Raw genomic sequence first — 9,455 nt, forward strand, 5'->3', positions numbered from 1 at the left:
TGGCACGGCTTTGTCTAATTATTTAGGTAGTATTTTCTATCAAAACATTTTTCACGCTGACTACTCTTGCGGCATAAACCAAAATTTTCTTGTAACCTTAGACAATCATGCCATATCTCACGACACTAAGGCGCCTTAAGCTTCTAATGCACTCACTTAACAAAACAAAAAATTTAAAAAAAATCTGTACAATAATGAGACTACTCTTTGTACCTTGCATTTACCAAAATCGAAAACCGCCCAACCATGGTTTGTGCATAAAAAACTTCAGACCTAAATTAGAAGAAACCACTTCCAAACTTCAATTACCAAATTGATAAAAATAAATAAGTACTCGACCACATTTATGTGTTCTTGTATCTGGAGATTCCGGATTATATAAAAAAAGTGCCCCCCCCCCCCTCTTCCCTCTGAACAATTTCTATAATTCGCACACTGCACTAGACTGTCGTCACGGCACATATGCACGTTGCAATCCAATTCCATAACATACTACGTGACGTGCCATCCGGTACCCGGCGCCGAATAGCTTCACTAGGCACGTCTGAAACGGAGAGTTCTAGCATTGAATAAGTAATTACTTATTCAATGGTTCTAGCCTATATAACACAACCTCCATTGCCCGGTACCGGACATATCCATCCAGCACGAGTGTGATAGGGTTACTCTTTTCCGCCCCTACACGGGCAATACATCTACAAAATCGAAGAAAATCCAGAGCAGAATATCTGTAAGTATGTTATTAAAAGGTATAGAGAACTGAGTTGGAATTTCTTTTAAGAGAGGTATTTATTGCATTGGGCTAGAATGACCCCCCCTCCCCCCCCCCCCCCAGCACCAGAAATTCGAATCAAACAGAATCTCCATTAGGTATGTCGGTATGTCTGTCGGTCCGTCTGTACTCTCATTTCCTGTTAAACGGCTGAACGGATTGGAACCAAATTTGGTACACATATTTTAAAATATAAAAGAGAACCTGAAAAGCTTTTGGAGGCTCGATCTAATAGGAAGACGCTTCAACAAAGTAAGAAACATGGTGTGGGATAAAGGACAAACTCAAAGTAAAGTAGCTATTCATATTGGTATCGAAAGCGAGGACGGAAAGGTGCCGACAGAAGATAACCAAATACTGAATAGACGGAAAGAATATATGGAACAGTTATACAAAGCAAATAAGACCCCTGAACGAATAAATATAGAGGAAGAATCGGATGTATCAGAGGAAGATAAGGGTGGGAGTATTTTAGTCCGAAATAGAAGGCAGCTATAAGAGATTTGAAGAATGGCAGGGCTGCTGGGATAGACGGGATACCGGTGGAGTTAATAAAGTGGTTAGAAGAGGATTTAGAGAAAGAAGGAATGATGATACTGAGGGATTTGTGTAGTGAGATTCACGAGAGTTGAGTGCGGCCCGAAGACCCTTAGAACAGTATGATATCGCTTCAGAAAAGAAGGGAACAAAGAAAGGAAAGAAGAGGAACACAACGATCATTGTTATCGCTCATGCTGCTAAGATTGTGTTGTGGGCGGTGGGTCGGTTGAGGAGGATAGGATAGTGGGGGAATATCAATTTGGATTCCGAAGGGATTTGGAAACCAGGGATGCAATAGCAGCAGTAAAAACAATTGGAGAAGATACATAGAACGAGGAAGAACTATAAGTCTGTGCCTAGTAGATCTGGAAAACGCATTCGATTGTGTGACGTACCTACGAAAAACTGTTAAAAATTTTAATGACAATGATGAGTTGGAGAGAAAGAAGATTGATCAGCAAATTTGTACACGAAACAAGAGGTGACACTGAAGGTGTGTGATAACATGACTGAATGGTTTGGAATAGGAATTAGGCAGAGATGTTGTCTATCACCAACTTTATTAACGAGCTCCTAGCGAGTTTATAATTTTGCGGTGTCTGTCCGTCCGTCCGTTAACAGTTAGCACGATAACTTATAAACGAATGGACCGATTACGATGAAATTTTGCAGGTTAATTCTTTATCAAATTTGTAGATCGAAGTTCGTGAATTGGTATAATGTAGACCAAAAAATAAAGTAGGCCCTTTTGACATCTCCGTTAGTTATGAACCGAATCGCATGAAAAGTTGAGCCTAATCGATCAGTATTCACAGTGCCCTTTGCGCATTTCGACCATTTACAGACCGAATTGCAAACTTGGAATGGCCAAGACAGCGTAAATGAGAGTGGTGCTTAACAGTAAGATGGATCTAGAATTGAGAAAAATGCTGGTGAAGTGTTTAGTTTAGAGTGTTCTGTTGAATAGGTGTAGACATAAAAACAAAGAGAATTAGAAATACTGGAAGCATTCGACATGTGGACTCGGAGGAGGTTGTATTGTTAAAAGTTAGAAATGAAGAAGTATTAAGAAGAGCAGGATTGTTAAGCAAAATTAGAGAGTGAAAGAGAGACTGGGTGGGCCACGTATTGAGGGGTAATGGAATGTTTAGAGACGTATTGGAGGGATCGGTGGAACCAGTTTCAAAATTTGGTTTTGCGCATGCGCAGTTCCAACTTTCTTATTTATGGAGGCATTTAAATGAAATTTCATACATATACCTACACTTTAAATAAAAGCAAAACTAACATCAGGTTTAAAATTTGCTTTTGCACATTCTATAGCCATACCCAGGAGCTCGTTTGTTATATTTGTTTAATTTATTACTCTAATGAAATATTCAATATTTTCCGGTAACGCCTATTAGCGCAATTTGAAAAAATCCAACTTCTGCTTAATTCACCTTCAACTGTTTACAACCATAAATTTTAACGTTAAATTGCGCTTTTTGTAATGCGGATGTAAGATATAACGAATATCTCTTTACAGGATAAGCCCACATGTCTGAGTGTAGTAAACATTTTATGATAATACACGATGTAGAGTTCAAAGTTTACAATGTTTTGTAGTTAAAGTCATAATTTATGTCTTCGAAACGCCGGAAATAATTTTGTTTTGACGCCTTTGCGTAAAACTGCTTAACTACAACTAACAAAAAAATGACCGTTTTTGGTGTTATTTGTTTTGGCTAAAGATCTTTAATATTCTAGTGTTTTTGAAAAAGCAAATAATAACTTTTATAAATATCAACTTGGATGGCGAAGTACTGCTCCATTAAACGCAGAGACGTGTAATAAACGTGTAAATAAATAAAACAACAAGTTCCTGGGTTTGGCACTGCGCATGCGCAAAACCAAATTTTAAAACTGGCGTACATTTGTTTTCATCCCAAGTGCCTAAGAATCAAATTTCATTTAAATACCTTCATAATTAAAAAAGTTTGCAATTCGGTTCATAAATGGTAGAGATGCGAAAAGGGCACTGTGAATGTTGAGTCGATTGTACTTAACTTTTGGCATTGCGTATTGGTAAATCTATGTCCGTATTGAATTTCAGGTAATTCGGACCATAACTAACGGAGATGTCAAAAGGGCCTGACATCTTTTGGCCTACATTGCTCCGATCTACAAATTTGATAAAGAATCCACCTCCAAAATTCCATTGTAATCGGTTCATTCGTTTTTGAGTCTTCGCGAGACTTCATGATCTTTCTGACCCTTAGGCTTTTATTAGTCCTTAAGGGTTTTTGTGGGTAGGTATAAGAAACTTTAAGACTGTCTAATAACCTTTAAGAAGTTTTATTGGTATTGCAGAACTATTAGCTTTTAATGGTCTCCACAGCGTTTTAGTGGCCTTCAAAAACCTTCATCAGCGTCTGCAGGGAGTATAAAATTTTTACCCCACGCTCGCCTCATAAAGAGAACAGTCCAAAATGGCCTCAACTGAAAGTTTTATACTAAGTATACACTTTGAAAAGTTTCTAAGTGAAATTGTCAAATCATGAAGTAGGTAGGTATCCAAAACCGAACCCTTGCTTACCCCCTGTCTGCCAGAAAACATGTAGTAAACATTTTTAATGATGACAATTGACAGCACCTTTCTCACTCCCCCATTTATGAAGTCATCATATTTTGAAAAATATCCAAAGAGTCACAATTAAAGAGGCGAATAGGAGAAATTGTAAAATACTCCCGTGGATTGGTTCGGTATTCTGTATCTGAACGTTGACCATGAAATAGAAATAGGTAACAGTAGTTACAGTTTATGACCACGTTTGTACTTAAAAATTACTTTTATCTATAATCGTGTACAAAATTGATAGTTATTTAGGTTGCGTTTTTTGAAAACGTGTCGAACCACATTGCACGATGGAAGTAAAACACAACATTCACCGGTAGTAATATTTATTAACTTCTCATTATTTTGCAAAATTACTGCAGCTACGCGTGAACCACGTTTCCCGATGTTTTTTAATCAAATTTTTTGATGACCCAACGGCGAAATACAGAGAGTTACAGAAAACCAATGTAAATAAGAGTAATAACATCTCGAATAACATAGTAGCAAAATACGAACCACATAGGTAATGTTAAATAGGACTCCATAAACACCACACACACATTTTTAAACAAGACAGAATGGGAAAACAAACTTGCAGACACATTTTGTAGGCAAAACTAAACATCCACATTCTCTTTGCGAGTACCTTTTACGACACTCTCATCTCTATAGGTACCTATCTATATGAGAAACTATAAGTTATCTTATTTATAGATTATAGGGCCAGGAGAACCTTCTACACACAAATTTTTTATTGGCAATTTCATAGCTCTATCACTTAACCTACGAAATATTTAAACAATTTCTTGCTCTAAATATAAACAAGATATATAAAGTTGCTGTCTCCATCAATTATTACAACAAGCCTAATCGCATTGGTTTGTTACCCAAATTTTTTGGTAACGTACGTTTACACTAAGCGGTATCAAATCGTTATTAATGCACTGATTTCTTTGCGAAAGCGGCGAAATGCACCACTTTACTTAAGAAATGAACCTCATGCAAAGGTATCTGACTAATGTTTTTTACATACCTAAATCGTTTCAGGCTATACTTCTTTCATTTAATTTCTAAATGTTAGGTAGTAGTAGTGTAGCTAAAATTTTTAGAAAATTTAAAGGCAATCATGGGATATCAAGATTTACCCTGTTATTTTGACACAAACTTGAATTTTTTGTAATAAAAACTATATAAAAAAATATAATAAATAATATACATGAAACAATAGAAGGAGAATCAAAAGAGATTAATTATTATAGAGTTTACTTTCAACTTGTAATCGCGTATATTGAAATAATTGCTTTTCTGATATGACTCTCATAACGGAAGGGTAGGTCACTAATTTCCGTCCGTCTGTCGCTGTTGTTGCCGTTGTCGTCCAAAAATGGGCTCTCCCACATAATGTTCTAAAGTACTGGACCGATTGAAACAAAACTTGGGCATTACGACTTAGTGTACAGTCTCTGATGCCCTGCTGTAGTCACTGTGACTACGAGTACGAGGTAATTAAATAATAACGTACGAGCGCGAACTTCACTAATAATCACTTCGGTATTGATGTTGGAACTTCCTTTTAACACTCAATTTGCTTATATAGCAAACGGAGTTTTTAGAAACAACCACGGAACATTCTTGGAATTGGCATATCACGTCGCATCCGCTTTCGTTCCTTATCGCCGACGACTAATCTTTTTATCGACTTGATGGCGTCCCGATTGCGGCTGGTGGCGCCAAGATGTCTTTCTGTATTTCTAGAATCTTCACTACAATATCAACCTGAAATTGTAAATATATATCCTTCTTATACAACCAAATCACAAAGGTCAACTTATAATGTCAAACGTTGTAAAACTAGGCTGGTTACTACAGGATGTCGTTTATGACACCAACGTGACGTAGAATACGGAGTTCTATCTACTGACTTTACTGTTACTTATAATGATACACGTGCACATTGTGGTCTCAATGTATAAATATTTTCGGTAATTTATTCAAAATCAACAAGGATAAAAGCGTAAAATAGGAATTTATTGTATGGAATTCTTCCTTATGATATTATTAAATTTTGGTTAATCAATAATTCAAGAATTGCCAAATTTTTGTTTTGTTTGAGTTATATATTGGTATCATCGCGGTTTAACTATTTTTGACACCAGAAATTGTTAAAGTTAAGGAGCGTTTCAAGAATTTCTTCTTATTTCCATAAATCGGCATTTAAAGTTTAAGAACAAGAAATTAAATCTGCAATAATTTTTTATTTATTCAAACCATTCTGTTATGATATATTTGCTTAAGTAATTATTACACAATTAATAGAGAGCGAGAAATGTTACCATATGCATTGTATTATACTTCTCATGTTTGTCTATAATTCGACAAAGGCAACGATGCTTTTACTCTTTAAACAATTAAAAAACTTAGTATAGTTACTTAGTAACGGAAGATTACAATTATAGCTGGGGGACCAAACTTTCCTGCTCAGAATGAGATTTTTTCTTTTTCATGGTACATCTTTGCTGATTGGGATCAAATTTTCTTCCAAATGGATTTGCTTTCTACATTACTCTATAAAACAATTGAACTTTTCTTATGCATTTTAAACAATAACTAAGAAGAAGTAAAAGCTCTCAGTTTTTCAGTTTTATTTATTTGTGAAAAATTCATACCGATTTTCGGATCTTGATCTTGTGGTCAAAAATGTATAATATTCAATTTTTGGACGTCGTAAAATGATAAAATTTTCTTCTTTCTCTCTAAACACACATAAAAACAGTTAAAGTATGTTTTTGTAAAGGCTTTCGCCTTCCTATATATAGTACCTATATTCAAAAGTGCTTTGAACTGAGGCAATATAGCGGTGTCGTTAACTAAGAAAAAACTGTGATCCATATCCATAAGAGACGCAGAAATTTTGATGAGTGAAAATCTGAAGAAAGCCCAAACTAATCAACAGAGAAAGTTTATCACGACTTAGTATTAACACTCTTTATATTCATTATAAGATTTTGTTGTAAAATGTATGTTTTTTAAAGTATAGTTAATATTAGAAGTTTTTATTTCAGAATATTTAACGAGGTCTTTTGCATTGATTTTTCGCGGTACCATTTTAATGACTTTGGAAGTTTAGAAGTGTAGATCTGTCCAAAACTCACCTTTGATGCAATTGTGGATTTCCATAAATGCAGTGCAGACTATTGGTAAGTAGTACCATTGTAAATACAATATAAATAAATATGAAATATGATACAGACCTACAGCAAAGGCGATTGCTGTTGCAAATTTGTAGGTACCGATTTTTCCAATATGACAAAATGGCCTACCTGGACCTGCAATTGTACAATGTACAGCCTTTCGTACGTAACGCTACCGTTGAATACAACTACAAATAATAGGTGATATTCGATTATTTATTAAAGAATGTTAGACACACAGCTAACGTTTAATATACCTTCGAATAGTTTTGCCCACAAACTGTAGGTCATTAATTCATTGAACTTCACCTTTTCATCGTGACCTTAGAAAACCAAAGTCAATTAGCTCATCTTCTATTCATTCGAGTGATTCAACTGGTCGTTGGTATTTGTTTGTAGCTATTCATGGAAAACGGGGAACTGACCATTAATGTTTTATTGTGTCTAGTATATTGATTCAAGACTAACAGCCACAAATCAGTACAAAAAAATGAATAGCTACGTGACGGCGAGGCTTTGTTTTCCCTGTCTCAGATTCATATGCCACCATAGCGATGACCATGAACCTTATTGTCTTTGAATAGCATATTTTAATACCGCATTCACTTCGTCGCTTGGATAATTAAGTAGCTGCTACTTTGTATTGATTACTTTCTTCCTTATTACTCAAGTACGATGATGGGTTATTGTTATCATCACATTCGCGCAAACATTTTGGAATATCTATGCCGAGGTGGATTTGTACTTCAGTCTTGTGCAATTTATTCTACATTTGGTCTGGCTAATCATGTAAACTAATGCAAAAGCGTTGCAATTACGTAATTAGCCCTACCCTTTAAGTGCAATCTGGCAAATGAAATGTCAAAAGATGTTTGAAACTTGAAATGATACAGGACCTTGGTAATGCGTCTTCTGCGTAAAGGATTCGATTCCATTGTGGAGGTGGTCTGAAACCCGCAAAGGACAAAAAAGAAAGGAAGTGTTTATAGTTTATGATTTGACCTTAAATTGGTTTTAAATGAAGACAGCAGGTTTTATTAATGAGCGATGCCGAGCAAATTTCGTGGCATATTTAATCGTAGGTCGTAACAGTAGGCAATCAGAGTATTGTATAATAAAAATGACTTTCACCTATACTACCTATTTAATGCTTGTATGTGTAACAGCTTCATTACCATTTAAAACAATGGATGCAGTTCAATGTCGACGTACTCTACAAAACGTTCCTATTAAATCATTATTGGAGTGCGAAATTCCAATTATGTATGGTACAAGTGGTATTATGAAATTTTATCAGAGGTATGATTTATGGAAATTATTACAAAATCGTACAAAATGATGATATAACAATCGCAAGAAAACCTTTATGCATAATGGAGCTGTTCATCTTATGTAATGTGGGATCATTTTGATCGTCCTCCGCAACGAGGATTCACCATCGTTTTGTGAAAGAATCTACCGATCATTTTGATTTAGTTAGATACAACTTCTTCATTCTACTAAGAACTGCTCCATTGTCGAATATAGGTACCCATCAATTTATGAAAAAAACATTGTTTCCTTTAAATTATTAAATACAGGGGATTGTTTTGGCACTGCTATCTTTTACAGCCCAGTCATACCTTTTCGTATATTTACGATCTTAAAATATTTTACCCCAGATAAAGATACAAATCTGTGATTTTTCTGATTCTGTGAAAATCCAAAAAAAAATAGGAAACCGGAAATCTACCCTGCTTCCTAGTCTACAATACTAATTTTAAAGAAACCGGAACCATTCGCTAAGTTCTCAGTGCTTTAGAACGACTACAAATATCTCTCAAAGAACTAGATACAGAAAGTAAAGAGATTTACAGTAAATAGGCATAGAGAAATGCAGTTAGTAGAACCACAAATTGTTGATGATATGAAGTTTGTATACAGTGCTATAGACAAAAACATTGAAATTGTGGGCGTCATGTGCTCTTCTTGGATAAAACTTAATCAAAAATTGTCAACTTCAAAATCATTCCTTTAGTTAAATGCAATACCGAAAATTGTTTATTATAAAAGAGTCTTTGTACTGGTTGTTGAACAATTTACCATTTCCAAAATAAGTATACGGATTCAGGTGAAAAAGTTATCGATCTTTTTTAATGGAACACCCTGTATATTTGAATCTATAAATAGCATATTAACATCTCTTTCCAAAAATATAACACTAAAAAATTCAAACAAATTAAATTTCAAAATTCTTTTGAAATTTTTTGCATTTTTGAAATCATTTAAACCTTTTCTTAAATTAAAAAAAAATTTTTTTTAATTATTTTGATGCACTTTAATATCATCCTTTATGTGTTATATTTTTGAAACG

This window comes from Photinus pyralis, unplaced genomic scaffold (genome assembly GCF_008802855.1).
Source record: "Photinus pyralis isolate 1611_PpyrPB1 unplaced genomic scaffold, Ppyr1.3 Ppyr1.4_LG4, whole genome shotgun sequence".
NCBI classification, from domain to species: Eukaryota; Metazoa; Arthropoda; class Insecta; order Coleoptera; family Lampyridae; genus Photinus; species Photinus pyralis.